Raw genomic sequence first — 16,519 nt, 5'->3', positions numbered from 1 at the left:
ACAATCTGTTCCCCCTGCTCCCTTTGTTTCCCCACTCTTCTGCATTTTTCCACACTGTTCTCCACTTTTTCAAATCTGTTTCCCCTGCTCCCTTTGGTTCCCCACTGTTCTGCAGTTTTCCCCAATTCTCTACTTTTTTCTAATCTGTTCCCCCTGCTCCTTTGGCTCCCCTCTGTTCTGCTGTTTTCCCCACGGTTCTCCACATTTTTTCCAATATGTTCCACCTGCTCCCTTTGGTTCTCCTCTGTTCTGCAGTTTTTCCTACGCTTTCCCACTTTTTCCAATCCGTTCCCTCTGCTCCCTTTTGTTCCTCTCTATATGCAGAGTTCCCCACGATTCTCCACTTTTTTTCCATTCTGTACCCCCTGCTCCCTATGGCTCCCCTCTGCCCTGCAGTGTTCCCCATGGTTCACCACTTTTTCCAATCCGTTCCCCCTACTTCCTTTGGTTCACCTCTGTTCTGCAGTGTTCCCCACGGTTCTCTTCTTTTTCCAGTCTGTTCCCCCTGCACCCTTTGGTTCCCCTCTGTTCTGGAGTGTTCCCCACGCTTCCCACTTTTTCCAATCCATTTCCCCTGCTCCCTTTGGTTCCACTCTATTGTGCAGTGCTCCCCACGATTGCTCACTTTTTCCAACCTGTATACCATGCTCCCTTTGGTTCCCCTCTGTCCTGCAGCGATCCCCATGGTTCTCCAATTTTTCCAATATTTTCCCCCTGCTCCCTTTTGTTCCCCTCTGTTCTGCATTTTTCAACACGGTTCTCCACTTTTTCCAATTTGTTCACCCTGCTTCCTTTGGTTCCCCTCTGTCCTGCAGTGTTCTCCACGGGCCCCTCTTTTTCGAATCCGTTAACCCTCCTCCCTATGGTTCCCCTCTGTTCTGCAATGATCCCCACGGTTCCCCACTTTTTCGAACCCATTCCCCCGGCTCCGTTTGGTTCCCCTCTGTTCTGCATTGTTTCCCACAGTTCTCCACATTTTTTCTAATCTGTTCCCATGCTCCCTATGGTTCACCTCTGTTCTGCAGTTTCCCCATGGTTCTCCACATTTTTTCCAATCTGTTCCCCCTGCTCCCTTTGCTTCGCCTCTGTTCTGCAGTGTTTCCCACGATTCCACACTTTTTCCAACCTGTACCCCCTACTCCCTTTGGTTCCCCTCTGTCCTATAGTGTTCCTCACGGTTCCCCACTTTTTCCAATCCGTTCCACCTGCTCCCTTTCGTTCCCCTCTGTCCTGCATTTTTCCCCATGTTACCCCACTTTTTCTAATCCGTTCCCCCTGCTCCCTTTCGTTCCCCTCTGTCCTGCATTTTTCTACACGGTTCCCCACTTTTTCAAATCCGTTCCCCCTGCTCCCTTTCGTTCCCCTCTGTCCTGCATTTTTACCCACGGTTTCCCACTTTACCAATCAATTCCACCTGCTCCCTTTGGTTCCCCTCTGTTCTGCATTGTTCCCCACGGTTCCCCACTTTTTCCAATCCGTTCCCACTGCTCCCTTTGTTTCCCCTCTGTTCTGGAGTGTTCCCCACGCTTCCCCACTTTTCCAATCCATTTCTCCTGTTCCCTTTGGTTCCAATCTATTGTGCAGTGCTCCTCACGATTCCCCACTTTTTCCAATCTGTTCCGCGTGCTCCCTTTGGTTCCCCACTCTCCTGCATTTTTCCACAGGTTTCCCCACTTTTTACAATCTGTTCCCCCTGCTCCCTTTGTTTCCCCACTCTTCTGCATTTTTCCACACTGTTCTCCACTTTTTCAAATCTGTTTCCCCTGCTCCCTTTGGTTCCCCACTGTTCTGCAGTTTTCCCCAATTCTCTACTTTTTTCTAATCTGTTCCCCCTGCTCCTTTGGCTCCCCTCTGTTCTGCTGTTTTCCCCACGGTTCTCCACATTTTTTCCAATATGTTCCACCTGCTCCCTTTGGTTCTCCTCTGTTCTGCAGTTTTTCCTACGCTTTCCCACTTTTTCCAATCCGTTCCCTCTGCTCCCTTTGGTTCCTCTCTATATGCAGAGTTCCCCACGATTCTCCACTTTTTTTCCATTCTGTACCCCCTGCTCCCTATGGCTCCCCTCTGCCCTGCAGTGTTCCCCATGGTTCACCACTTTTTGCAATACGTTCCCCCTACTTCCTTTGGTTCACCTCTGTTCTGCAGTGGTCCCCACTTTACCAATCAATTCCCCCTGCTCCCTTTCGTTCCCCTCTCTTCTGCATTGTTCCCCACGGTTCTCCACTTTTTCCAGTCTGTTCCCCCTGCACCCTTTGGTTCCCCTCTGTTCTGGAGTGTTCCCCACGCTTCCCACTTTTTCCAATCCATTTCCCCTGCTCCCTTTGGTTCCACTCTATTGTGCAGTGCTCCCCACGATTGCTCACTTTTTCCAACCTGTATACCATGCTCCCTTTGGTTCCCCTCTGTCCTGCAGTGATCCCCACGGTTCTCCAATTTTTCCAATATTTTCCCCCTGCTCCCTTTTGTTCCCCTCTGTTCTGCATTTTTCAACACGGTTCTCCACTTTTTCCAATTTGTTCACCCTGCTTCCTTTGGTTCCCCTCTGTCCTGCAGTGTTCTCCACGGGCCCCTCTTTTTCGAATCCGTTAACCCTCCTCCCTTTGGTTCCCCTCTGTTCTGCAATGATCCCCACGGTTCCCCACTTTTTCGAACCCATTCCCCCGGCTCCGTTTGGTTCCCCTCTGTTCTGCATTGTTTCCCACAGTTCTCCACATTTTTTCTAATCTGTTCCCATGCTCCCTATGGTTCACCTCTGTTCTGCAGTTTCCCCATGGTTCTCCACATTTTTTCCAATCTGTTCCCCCTGCTCCCTTTGCTTCGCCTCTGTTCTGCAGTGTTTCCCACGATTCCACACTTTTTCCAACCTGTACCCCCTACTCCCTTTGGTTCCCCTCTGTCCTATAGTGTTCCTCACGGTTCCCCACTTTTTCCAATCCGTTCCACCTGCTCCCTTTCGTTCCCCTCTGTCCTGCATTTTTCCCCATGTTACCCCACTTTTTCTAATCCGTTCCCCCTGCTCCCTTTCGTTCCCCTCTGTCCTGCATTTTTCCCCACGGTTCCCCACTTTACCAATCAATTCCCCCTGCTCCCTTTCGTTCCCCTCTCTTCTGCATTGTTCCCCACGGTTCCCCACTTTTTCCAATCTGTTCCCCCTGCTCCCATTGGTTCCCCTCTGTTCTGCAGTGTTCTACACAATTCGCCACCATTTCCAATTCGTTTCCCCTGCTCCCTTTGATTACCCACTAATCTGCAATTTTCCACAGGGTTCCCCACTTTTTACAGTCTTTTCCCCCTGCTCCCTTTGATTCCTCTCTATATGCAGTATTCCCCACGATTCTCCACTTTTTTTCCATTCTGTACACTCTGCTACCTATCGCTCCCCTCTGCCCTGCAGTGTTCCCCATGGTTCCCCACTTTTTTACAATTTGTTTCCCTTCCTCCCTTTGGTTCCCCTCTGTTCTGCATTGATCCTCACGGTTTCCCACATTTCCGAGCTGTTCCCCCTGCACCCTTTGGTTCCCCTCTGTTCTGCAGTTTTCCCCAAGTTTCACCACTTTTTCCAACTTTTACTCCCTGCTCCCTTTGGTTCCCTTCTTTCCTGCAGTGTTCCCCATGGTTCCCCACTTTTTCCAATCCGTTCCTCCTATTCCTTTGGTTCAGCTCTGTTCTGCAGTGTTTCCCACGGTTCCCCACTTTTTCCAATCTGTTCCCCCTGCTCCCTTTGGTTCCACTCTGTTCTGGAGTGTTCCCCACGCTTCCCCACTTTTTCCAATCCATTACCCCTGCTCCCTTTGGTTCCAATCTATTGTGCAGTGCTCCTCACGATTCCCCACTTTTTCCAATCTGTTCCGCGTGCTCCCTTTGGTTCCCCTCTGTCCTGCAGTGTTTCCCACGATTCCGCACTTTTTCCATCCGTTCCCCCTGCTCCCTTTGGTTCCACACTCTTCTACATTTTTCCACAGGGTTCCCCACTTTTTACAATCTGTTCCCCCTGCTCCCTTTGTTTCCCCACTCTTCTGCATTTTTCCACACTGTTCTCCACTTTTTACAATCTGTTCCCCCTGCTACCTTTGTTTCCCCACTCTTCTGCATTTTTCCACTCTGTTCCCCACTTTTTTCAATCCGTTCCCCCTGCTCCCTTTGGTTCCCCACTGTTCTGCAGTGTTCCCCATGGTTCCCCACTTTTTCCAATCCGTTTACCCTGCTCCCTTTTGTTCCCCTGTGTTCTGCAGTGTTCCCCACAGTTCCCCACTTTTTCCAATCCGTTCCCCCTGCTTCCTTTTGTTCCACTCTATTCTGCATTGTTCCCCACGGTCTCCCACATTTCCTAGCTGTTCCCCCTGCACCCTTTGGTTCCCCTCTGTACTGCAGTGTTCCCCAAGGTTCCCCACTTTTTCCAACTTTTACCCCCTGCTCCCTTTGGTTCCCCTCTTTCCTGCAGTGTTCCCCATGGTTCCCCACTTTTTTCAATCCATTTCCCCTGCTCCCTTTGGTTCCAATCTATTGTGCAGTGCTGCTCACGATTCCCCACTTTTTCCAATCTGTTCCGCGTGCTCCCTTTCGTTCCCCTCTGTCCTGCAGTGTTCCCCACGATTCCCCACTTTTTCCAATCCGTTACCCCTGCTCCCTTTGGTTCCCCACTCTTCTGCATTCTTCCACAGGGTACCCGACTTTTTACAATCTGTTTCCCCTGCTCCCTTTCTTTCCCCACTCTTCTGCATTTTTCCACACTGTTCTCCACTTTTTCAAATCTGTTTCCCCTGCTCCTATGGCTCCCCTCTATTCTGCTGTTTTCCCCACGGTTATCCAAATTTTTTCCAATCTGTTCCACCTGCTCCCTTTGGTTTTCCTGTGTTCTGCAGTTTTCCCTACGCTTCCCCACTTTTTCCAATCCGTTCCCCCTGCTCCCTTTGGTTCCTCTCTATATGCAGTGTTCCCCACGATTCTCCACTTTTTTTTCCATTCTGTACCCCCTGCTCCCTCTGGTTCCCCTCTGCCCTGCAGTGTTCCCCATGGTTCCCCACTTTTTCCATTCCTTTCCCCCTACTTCCTTTGGTTCACCTCTGTTCTGCAGTGTTCCCCACGGTTCTCCACTTTTTCTAGTCTGTTCCCCCTGCACCCTTTGGTTGCCCTCTGTTCTGGAGTGTTCCCCACGCTTCCCACTTTTTCCAATCCATTTCCCCTGCTCCCTTTGGTTCCACTCTATTGTGCAGTGCTCCCCACGATTCCCCACTCTTTCCAACCTGTACACCATGCTCCCTTTGGTTCCCCTCTGTCCTGCAGTGTTCCCCACGGTTATTCACTTGTTCCAACCCGTTCCCCCGGCTCCCTTTGGTTCCCCTCTGTTCTGCATTGTTCCCCACGGTTCCCCACATTTCTGAGCAGTTCCCCCTGCTCCCTTTGGTTCCGCTCTGTTCTGTATTGTTCCCCACGGTTCTCCACATTTTTTCTAATCTGTTCCTATGCTCCCTTTGGTTCATCTCTGTTCTGCAGTTTCGCCATGGTTCTCCACATTTTTTCCAATCTGTTCCCCCTGCTCCCTTTGGTTCCCCTCTGTTCTGCAGTGTTCTCCATTGTTCCCCACTTTTTCCAATCTGTTCTGCCTGCTCCTTTGGTTTCCCTCTGTTCTGCAGTGTTCCCAACATTTCCCCACTTTTACCAATCTGTTCCCTCTTCTCCATTTGGTTCCCCTCTGTCCTGCAGTGTTCCCCATGTTTCCCCACTTTTTCCAATCTGTTCCCCCTGCTCCCTTTCGTTCCCCTCTGTCCTGCATTTTTCATCACGGTTCCCCACTTTTTCAGGTCCATTGCCCCTGCTCCCTTTCGTTCCCCTCTGTCCTGCATTTTTCCCCACGGTTCCCCACTTCACCAATCCATTCCCTCTGCTCCCTTTGGTTCCCCTCTGTTCTGCATTTTTCCACACAGTTCCCCACTTCTTACAATCCGTTTCCCCTGCTCCCTTTGTTTACCCACTGTTCTGCATTTTTCCACTCTGTTCGCCACTTTTTTCAATCCATTCCCCCTGCTCCCTTTTGTTCCACTCTGTTCTGCATTGTTCCCCACGGTTTCCCACATTTCCGAGCTGTTGCCCCTGCATCCTTTGGTTCCCTTCTGTTCTGCAGTGTTCCCCAAGGTTCCCCACTTTTTCCAACTTTTACCCCCTGCATCCTTTGTTTCCCCTCTTTCCTGCAGTGTTCCCCATGGTTCCCCACTTTTTTCCAATCCATTCCTCCTATCCTTTGGTTCAGCTCTGTTCTGCAGTGTTTCCCACGGTTCCCCACTTTTTCCAATCTGTTCCCCCTGCTCCCTTTGGTTCCACTCTGTTCCGGAGTGTTCCCCACGCTTCCCCACTTTTTTCAATCCATTTCCCCTGCTCCCTTTGGTTCCCCTCTGTCCTGCAGTGTTCCCCACGATTCCCCACTTTTTCCAATCCGTTCCCCCTGCTCCCTTTGGTTCCCCACTCTTCTGCATTTTTCCACAGGGTTCCCCACTTTTTACAATCTGTTCCCCCTGCTCCCTTTATTTCCCCACTCTTCTGCATTTTTCCACACTGTTCTCCACTTTTTCAAATCTGTTTTCCCTGCTCCCTTTGGTTCCCCACTGTTCTGCAGTTTTCCCCAATTCTCCACTTTTTTCTAATCTGTCCCCCCTGCTCCTTTGGCTCCCCTCTGTTCTGCTGTTTTCCCCACGGTTCCCCACATTTTTTCCAATCTGTTCCACCTGCTCCCTTTGGTTCTCCTGTGTTCTGCAGTTTTCCCTACGCTTCCCCACTTTTTCCAATCCGTTCCCCCTGTTCCCTTTGGTTCCTCTCTATATGCAGTGTTCCCCACGATTCTTCACTTTTTTTCCATTCTGTACCCCCTGCTCCCTCTGGTTCCCCTCTGCCCTGCAATGTTCCCCATGGTTCCCCACTTTTTCCATTCAGTTCCCCCTACTTCCTTTGGTTCACCTCTGTTCTGCAGTGTTCCCCACGGTTCTCCACTTTTTCCAGTCTGTTCCCCCTGCACCCTTTGGTTGCCCTCTGTTCTGGAGTGTTCCCCACGCTTCCCAGTTTTTCCAATGCATTTCCCCTGCTCCCTTTGGTTCCACTCTATTGTGCAGTGCTCCCCACGATTCCCCACTTTTTCCAACCTGTACACCATGCTCCCTTTGGTTCCCCTCTGCCCTGCAGTGTTCCCCATGGTTCCCCACTTTTTCCAATCCGTTCCTCCTATTCCTTTGGTTCAGCTCTGTTCTGCAGTGTTTCCCACGGTTCCCCACTTTTTCCAATCTGTTCCCCCTGCTCCCTTTGTTTCCCCTCTGTTCTGGAGTGTTCCCCACGCTTCCCCACTTTTTCCAATCTGTTCCGCGTGCTCCCTTTGGTTCCCCACTCTCCTGCATTTTTTCACAGGTTTCCCCACTTTTTACAATCTGTTCCCCCTGCTCCCTTTGTTTCCCCACTCTTCTGCATTTTTCCACACTGTTCTCCACTTTTTCAAATCTGTTTCCCCTGCTCCCTTTGGTTCCCCACTGTTCTGCAGTTTTCCCCAATTCTCCACTTTTTTCTAATCTGTTCCCCCTGCTCCTTTGGCTCCCCTCTGTTCTGCTGTTTTCCCCACGGTTCTCCACATTTTTTCCAATATGTTCCACCTGCTCCCTTTGGTTCTCCTCTGTTCTGCAGTTTTTCCTACGCTTTCCCACTTTTTCCAATCCGTTCCCTCTGCTCCCTTTGGTTCCTCTCTATATGCAGTGTTCCCCACGATTCTCCACTTTTTTTCCATTCTGTACCCCCTGCTCCCTATGGCTCCCCTCTGCCCTGCAGTGTTCCCCATGGTTCACCACTTTTTCCAATCCGTTCCCCCTACTTCCTTTGGTTCACCTCTGTTCTGCAGTGTTCCCCACGGTTCTCTTCTTTTTCCAGTCTGTTCCCCCTGCACCCTTTGGTTCCCCTCTGTTCTGGAGTGTTCCCCACGCTTCCCACTTTTTCCAATCCATTTCCCCTGCTCTCTTTGGTTCCACTCTATTGTGCAGTGCTCCCCACGATTGCTCACTTTTTCCAACCTGTATACCATGCTCCCTTTGGTTCCCCTCTGTCCTGCAGTGATCCCCACGGTTCTCCAATTTTTCCAATATTTTCCCCCTGCTCCCTTTTGTTCCCCTCTGTTCTGCATTTTTCAACACGGTTCTCCACTTTTTCCAATCCGTTCACCCTGCTTCCTTTGGTTCCCCTCTGTCCTGCAGTGTTCTCCACGGGCCCCTCTTTTTCGAATCCGTTAACCCTCCTCCCTTTGTTTCCCCTCTGTCCTGCACTGTTCCCCACGATTCCCCACTTTTTCCAATCTCTTCCCCATGCTCCCTTTGGTTCGCCTCTGTTCTGCAGTGTTTCCCACGATTCCACACTTTTTCCAACCTGTACCCCCTGCTCCCTTTGGTTCCCCTCTGTCCTGCTGTGTTCCCACGGTTCCCCACTTTTTCCAATCCATTCCACCTGCTCCCTTTCATTCCCCTCTGTCCCGCATTTTTCTACACGGTTCCCCACTTTTTCAAATCCGTTCCCCCTGCTCCCTTTCGTTCCCCTCTGTCCTGCATTTTTACCCACGGTTTCCCACTTTACCAATCAATTCCACCTGCTCCCTTTGGTTCCCCTCTGTTCTGCATTGTTCCCCACGGTTCCCCACTTTTTCCAATCCGTTCCCACTGCTCCCTTTGTTTCCCCTCTGTTCTGGAGTGTTCCCCACGCTTCCCCACTTTTCCAATCCATTTCTCCTGTTCCCTTTGGTTCCAATCTATTGTGCAGTGCTCCTCACGATTCCCCACTTTTTCCAATCTGTTCCGCGTGCTCCCTTTGGTTCCCCACTCTCCTGCATTTTTCCACAGGTTTCCCCACTTTTTACAATCTGTTCCCCCTGCTCCCTTTGTTTCCCCACTCTTCTGCATTTTTCCACACTGTTCTCCACTTTTTCAAATCTGTTTCCCCTGCTCCCTTTGGTTCCCCACTGTTCTGCAGTTTTCCCCAATTCTCTACTTTTTTCTAATCTGTTCCCCCTGCTCCTTTGGCTCCCCTCTGTTCTGCTGTTTTCCCCACGGTTCTCCACATTTTTTCCAATATGTTCCACCTGCTCCCTTTGGTTCCCCTCTGTTCTGCAATGATCCCCACGGTTCCCCACTTTTTCGAACCCATTCCCCCGGCTCCGTTTGGTTCCCCTCTGTTCTGCATTGTTTCCCACAGTTCTCCACATTTTTTCTAATCTGTTCCCATGCTCCGTATGGTTCACCTCTGTTCTGCAGTTTCCCCATGGTTCTCCACATTTTTTTCCAATCTGTTCCCCCTGCTCCCTTTGCTTCGCCTCTGTTCTGCAGTGTTTCCCACGATTCCACACTTTTTCCAACCTGTACCCCCTACTCCCTTTGGTTCCCCTCTGTCCTATAGTGTTCCTCACGGTTCCCCACCTTTTCCAATCCGTTCCACCTGCTCCCTTTCATTCCCCTCTGTCCTGCATTTTTCCCCATGTTACCCCACTTTTTCTAATCCGTTCCCCCTGCTCCCTTTCGTTCCCCTCTGTCCTGCATTTTTCCCCACGGTTCCCCACTTTACCAATCAATTCCCCCTGCTCCCTTTCGTTCCCCTCTCTTCTGCATTGTTCCCCACGGTTCCCCACTTTTTCCAATCTGTTCCCCCTGCTCCCATTGGTTCCCCTCTGTTCTGCAGTGTTCTACACAATTCGCCACCATTTCCAATTCGTTTCCCCTGCTCCCTTTGATTACCCACTAATCTGCAATTTTCCACAGGGTTCCCCACTTTTTACAGTCTTTTCCCCCTGCTCCCTTTGATTCCTCTCTATATGCAGTATTCCCCACGATTCTCCACTTTTTTTCCATTCTGTACACTCTGCTACCTATCGCTCCCCTCTGCCCTGCAGTGTTCCCCATGGTTCCCCACTTTTTTACAATTTGTTTCCCTTACTCCCTTTGGTTCCCCTCTGTTCTGCATTGATCCTCACGGTTTCCCACATTTCCGAGCTGTTCCCCCTGCACCCTTTGGTTCCCCTCTGTTCTGCAGTTTTCCCCAAGTTTCACCACTTTTTCCAACTTTTACTCCCTGCTCCCTTTGGTTCACTTCTTTCCTGCAGTGTTCCCCATGGGCCCAATTTTAACAATCCGTTCCTCCTGCTCCCTTTGGTTCCCCTCTGTCCTGCAGTTTCCCCACGGTTCTCCACATTTTTTCCAATCTGTTCGCCCTGCTCCCTCTGGTTCCCATCTGCCCTGCAGTCTTCCCCATGGTTCCCCACTTTTTCCATTCCGTTCCCCCTACTTCCTTTGGTTCACCTCTGTTCTGCAGTGTTCCCCACGATTCCCCACTTATTCCAATCTGTACAACCTGCTCCCTTTCGTTCCTCTCTGTTCTGGATTGTTCCCCACGCTTTCCCACTTTTTCCAATCCATTTCCCCTGCTCCCTTTGGCTCCCCTCTGTCCTGCAGTGTTCCCCACTATTCCCCACTTTTTCCAACCTGTACCCCCTGCTCACTTTGGTTCCCCTCTGTCCTGCAGTGTTCCCCACGATTCCCCACTTTTTCCAATCTGTTCCCCCTGCTCCCTTTGGTTCCCCACTGTTCTGCATTGTTCCACACGGTTTCCCACTTTTCCGAGCTGTTCCCCCTGCCTCCTTTGGTTCCGCAGTGTTCCCCACCGTTCTCCACATTTTTTCCAATCTGTTCGCCCTGTTACCTTTGGTTCCCCTCTGTACTGCAGTGTTCCCCACGATTCCCCACTTTTTCCAACCTGTACCCCCTGCTCCCTTTGGTTCCCCTCTGTTCTGCAGTTTCCCCACGGTTCTCCACATTTTTTCCAATCTGTTCCCCCTGCTCCCTTTGGTTCCCCTCTGTTCTAGAGTGTTCCCCACGCATCCCCACTTTTTCCAATCCATTTCCCCAGCTCCCTTTGGTTCCAATCTATTGTGCAGTGCTTCTTACGATTCCCCACTTTTTCCAATCTGTTCCCCGTGCTCCCTTTGGTTCCCCTCTGTCCTGCAGTGTTCCCCACGATTCCCCACTTCTTCCAATCCGTTCACCCTGCTCCCTTTGGTTCCCCTCTGTTCTGCAGTGTTCCCCACAGTTCTCCACCATTTCTAATCCGTTCCCCCTTTTCACTTTGGTTCCCCACTCTTCTGCATTTTTCCACATGGTTTACCACTTCTTCCAATCCGTTTCCCCTGGTCCCTTTGTTTACCCACTGTTCTGCATTTTTCCACTTCGTTCCCCACTTTTTTCAATCCGTTCCCCCTGCTCCCTTTGTTTCCCCACTGTGCTGCAGTGTTCCCTACGGTTCCCCACGTTTTCCAATCTGTTCCCCGTGCTCCCTTTCGTTCCCCTCTGTCCTGCAGTGTTCCCCATGATTCCCCTCTTTTTCCAAACCGTTTCCCCTGCTCCCTTTGTTTACCCACTGTTCTGCATTTTTCCACTCTGTTCCCCACTTTTTTCAATCCGTTCCCCCTGCTACCTTTGGTTCCCCACTGTTCTGCAGTGTTCCCCATGGTTCCCCACTTTTTCCAATCCGTTTCCCCTGCTCGCTTTTGTTCCACTCTGTTCTGCAGTGTTCCCCACAGTTCCCCACTTTTTCCAATCCGTTCCCCCTTCTCCCTTTTGTTCCACTCTGTTCTGGAGTGTTCCCCACGCTTACCCACTTTTACCAATCCATTTCCCCTGCTCCCTTTGGTTCCAATCTATTGTGCAGTGCTGCTCACGATTCCCCACTTTTTCCAATCTGTTCCGCGTGCTCCCTTTGGTTCCCCTCTGTCCTGCAGTGTTCCCCACGATTCTCCACTTTTTCCAATCCGTTCCCCCTGCTCCCTTTGGTTCCCCACTCTTCTGCATTTTTCCACAGGGTTCCCCACTTTTTACAATCTGTTCCCCCTGCTCCCTTTATTTCCCCACTCTTCTGCATTTTTCCACACTGTTCTCCACTTTTTCAAATCTGTTTCCCCTGCTACCTTTGGTTCCCCACTGTTCTGCAGTTTTCCCCAATTCTCCACTTTTTTCTAATCTGTCCCCCCTGCTCCTTTGTCTCCCCTCTGTTCTGCTGTTTTCCCCACGGTTATCCACATTTTTTCCAATCTGTTCCACCTGCTCCCTTTGGTTCTCATGTGTTCTGCAGTTTTCCCTACGCTTCCCCACTTTTTCCAATCCGTTCCCCCTGCTCCCTTTGGTTCCTCTCTATATGCAGTGTTCCCCACGATTCTCCACTTTTTCTCCATTCTGTACCCCCTGCTCCCTCTGCTTCCCCTCTGCCCTGCAGTGTTCCCCATGGTTCCCCACTTTTTCCATTCCGTTCCCCCTACTTCCTTTGGTTCACCTCTGTTCTGCAGTGTTCCCCACGGTTCTCCACTTTTTACAGTCTGTTCCCCCTGCACCCTTTGGTTGCCCTCTGTTCTGGAGTGTTCCCCACGCTTCCCACTTTTTCCAATCCATTTCCCCTGCTCCCTTTGGTTCCACTCTATTGTGCAGTGCTCCCGACGATTCCCCACTTTTTCAAACCTGTACACCATGCTCCCATTGGTTCCCCTCTGTCCTGCAGTGTTCCCCACGGTTATTCACTTTTTCCAACCCGTTCCCCCGGCTCCCTTTGGTTCCCCACGGTTCCCCACATTTCTGAGCAGTTCCCCCTGCTCCCTTTGGTTCCGCTCTGTTCTGCATTGTTCCCCACGGTTCTCCACATTTTTTCTAATCTGTTCCTATGCTCCCTTTGGTTCATCTCTGTTCTGCAGTTTTCCCATGGTTCTCCACATTTTTTCCAATCTGTTACCCCTGCTCCCTTTGGTTCCCCTCTGTTCTGCAGTGTTTCCCACTATTCCACACCTTTTCCAACCTGTACCGCCTGCTCCCTTTGGTTCCCCTCTGTCCTGCAGTGTTCCCCACGGTTCCCCTCTTTTTACAATCCGTTCCAGCTGCTCCCTTTCGTTCCCCTCTGTCCTGCATTTTTCATCACGGTTCCCCACTTTTTCAGATCCGTTCACCCTGCTCCCTTTCGTTCCCCTCTGTCCTGCATTTTTCCCCACAGTTCACCACTTCACCAATCCATTCCCCCTGCTCCCTTTGGTTCCCCTCTGTTCTGCATTTTTCCACACGGTTCCCCACTTCTTACAATCCGTTTCCCCTGCTCCCTTTGTTTACCCACTGTTCTGCATTTTTCCACTCTGTTCCCCACTTTTTTCAATCCGTTCCCCCTGCTCCCTTTGGTTCCCCACTGTTCTGCAGTGTTCCCCATGGTTCCCCACTTTTTCCAATCCGTTTACCCTGCTCCCTTTTGTTCCCCTGTGTTCTGCAGTGTTCCCCACAGTTCCCCACTTTTTCCAATCCGTTCCCCCTGCTCCCTTTTGTTCCACTCTATTCTGCATTGTTCCCCACGGTCTCCCACATTTCCTAGCTGTTCCCCCTGCACCCTTTGGTTCCCCTCTGTACTGCAGTGTTCCCCAAGGTTCCCCACTTTTTCCAACTTTTACCCCCTGCTCCCTTTGGTTCCCCTCTTTCCTGCAGTGTTCCCCATGGTTCCCCACTTTTTTCAATCCATTTCCCCTGCTCCCTTTGGTTCCAATCTATTGTGCAGTGCTGCTCACGATTCCCCACTTTTTCCAATCTGTTCCGCGTGCTCCCTTTCGTTCCCCTCTGTCCTGCAGTGTTCCCCACGATTCCCCACTTTTTCCAATCCGTTACCCCTGCTCCCTTTGGTTCCCCACTCTTCTGCATTCTTCCACAGGGTACCCGACTTTTTACAATCTGTTTCCCCTGCTCCCTTTCTTTCCCCACTCTTCTGCATTTTTCCACACTGTTCTCCACTTTTTCAAATCTGTTTCCCCTGCTCCTATGGCTCCCCTCTATTCTGCTGTTTTCCCCACGGTTATCCAAATTTTTTCCAATCTGTTCCACCTGCTCCCTTTGGTTTTCCTGTGTTCTGCAGTTTTCCCTACGCTTCCCCACTTTTTCCAATCCGTTCCCCCTGCTCCCTTTGGTTCCTCTCTATATGCAGTGTTCCCCACGATTCTCCACTTTTTTTTCCATTCTGTACCCCCTGCTCCCTCTGGTTCCCCTCTGCCCTGCAGTGTTCCCCATGGTTCCCCACTTTTTCCATTCCTTTCCCCCTACTTCCTTTGGTTCACCTCTGTTCTGCAGTGTTCCCCACGGTTCTCCACTTTTTCTAGTCTGTTCCCCCTGCACCCTTTGGTTGCCCTCTGTTCTGGAGTGTTCCCCACGCTTCCCACTTTTTCCAATCCATTTCCCCTGCTCCCTTTGGTTCCACTCTATTGTGCAGTGCTCCCCACGATTCCCCACTCTTTCCAACCTGTACACCATGCTCCCTTTGGTTCCCCTCTGTCCTGCAGTGTTCCCCACGGTTATTCACTTGTTCCAACCCGTTCCCCCGGCTCCCTTTGGTTCCCCTCTGTTCTGCATTGTTCCCCACGGTTCCCCACATTTCTGAGCAGTTCCCCCTGCTCCCTTTGGTTCCGCTCTGTTCTGTATTGTTCCCCACGGTTCTCCACATTTTTTCTAATCTGTTCCTATGCTCCCTTTGGTTCATCTCTGTTCTGCAGTTTCGCCATGGTTCTCCACATTTTTTCCAATCTGTTCCCCCTGCTCCCTTTGGTTCCCCTCTGTTCTGCAGTGTTCTCCATTGTTCCCCACTTTTTCCAATCTGTTCTGCCTGCTCCTTTGGTTTCCCTCTGTTCTGCAGTGTTCCCAACATTTCCCCACTTTTACCAATCTGTTCCCTCTTCTCCATTTGGTTCCCCTCTGTCCTGCAGTGTTCCCCATGTTTCCCCACTTTTTCCAATCTGTTCCCCCTGCTCCCTTTCGTTCCCCTCTGTCCTGCATTTTTCATCACGGTTCCCCACTTTTTCAGGTCCATTGCCCCTGCTCCCTTTCGTTCCCCTCTGTCCTGCATTTTTCCCCACGGTTCCCCACTTCACCAATCCATTCCCTCTGCTCCCTTTGGTTCCCCTCTGTTCTGCATTTTTCCACACAGTTCCCCACTTCTTACAATCCGTTTCCCCTGCTCCCTTTGTTTACCCACTGTTCTGCATTTTTCCACTCTGTTCGCCACTTTTTTCAATCCATTCCCCCTGCTCCCTTTTGTTCCACTCTGTTCTGCATTGTTCCCCACGGTTTCCCACATTTCCGAGCTGTTGCCCCTGCATCCTTTGGTTCCCTTCTGTTCTGCAGTGTTCCCCAAGGTTCCCCACTTTTTCCAACTTTTACCCCCTGCATCCTTTGTTTCCCCTCTTTCCTGCAGTGTTCCCCATGGTTCCCCACTTTTTTCCAATCCATTCCTCCTATCCTTTGGTTCAGCTCTGTTCTGCAGTGTTTCCCACGGTTCCCCACTTTTTCCAATCTGTTCCCCCTGCTCCCTTTGGTTCCACTCTGTTCCGGAGTGTTCCCCACGCTTCCCCACTTTTTTCAATCCATTTCCCCTGCTCCCTTTGGTTCCCCTCTGTCCTGCAGTGTTCCCCACGATTCCCCACTTTTTCCAATCCGTTCCCCCTGCTCCCTTTGGTTCCCCACTCTTCTGCATTTTTCCACAGGGTTCCCCAATTTTTACAATCTGTTCCCCCTGCTCCCTTTATTTCCCCACTCTTCTGCATTTTTCCACACTGTTCTCCACTTTTTCAAATCTGTTTTCCCTGCTCCCTTTGGTTCCCCACTGTTCTGCAGTTTTCCCCAATTCTCCACTTTTTTCTAATCTGTCCCCCCTGCTCCTTTGGCTCCCCTCTGTTCTGCTGTTTTCCCCACGGTTCCCCACATTTTTTCCAATCTGTTCCACCTGCTCCCTTTGGTTCTCCTGTGTTCTGCAGTTTTCCCTACGCTTCCCCACTTTTTCCAATCCGTTCCCCCTGTTCCCTTTGGTTCCTCTCTATATGCAGTGTTCCCCACGATTCTTCACTTTTTTTCCATTCTGTACCCCCTGCTCCCTCTGGTTCCCCTCTGCCCTGCAATGTTCCCCATGGTTCCCCACTTTTTCCATTCAGTTCCCCCTACTTCCTTTGGTTCACCTCTGTTCTGCAGTGTTCCCCACGGTTCTCCACTTTTTCCAGTCTGTTCCCCCTGCACCCTTTGGTTGCCCTCTGTTCTGGAGTGTTCCCCACGCTTCCCAGTTTTTCCAATGCATTTCCCCTGCTCCCTTTGGTTCCACTCTATTGTGCAGTGCTCCCCACGATTCCCCACTTTTTCCAACCTGTACACCATGCTCCCTTTGGTTCCCCTCTGCCCTGCAGTGTTCCCCATGGTTCCCCACTTTTTCCAATCCGTTCCTCCTATTCCTTTGGTTCAGCTCTGTTCTGCAGTGTTTCCCACGGTTCCCCACTTTTTCCAATCTGTTCCCCCTGCTCCCTTTGTTTCCCCTCTGTTCTGGAGTGTTCCCCACGCTTCCCCACTTTTTCCAATCTGTTCCGCGTGCTCCCTTTGGTTCCCCACTCTCCTGCATTTTTCCACAGGTTTCCCCACTTTTTACAATCTGTTCCCCCTGCTCCCTTTGTTTCCCCACTCTTCTGCATTTT

This window comes from Narcine bancroftii, unplaced genomic scaffold (assembly GCF_036971445.1).
Source record: "Narcine bancroftii isolate sNarBan1 unplaced genomic scaffold, sNarBan1.hap1 Scaffold_153, whole genome shotgun sequence".
In the NCBI taxonomy this organism is placed as follows: domain Eukaryota; kingdom Metazoa; phylum Chordata; class Chondrichthyes; order Torpediniformes; family Narcinidae; genus Narcine; species Narcine bancroftii.
Note: the sequence above shows the minus strand (reverse complement) of the source record.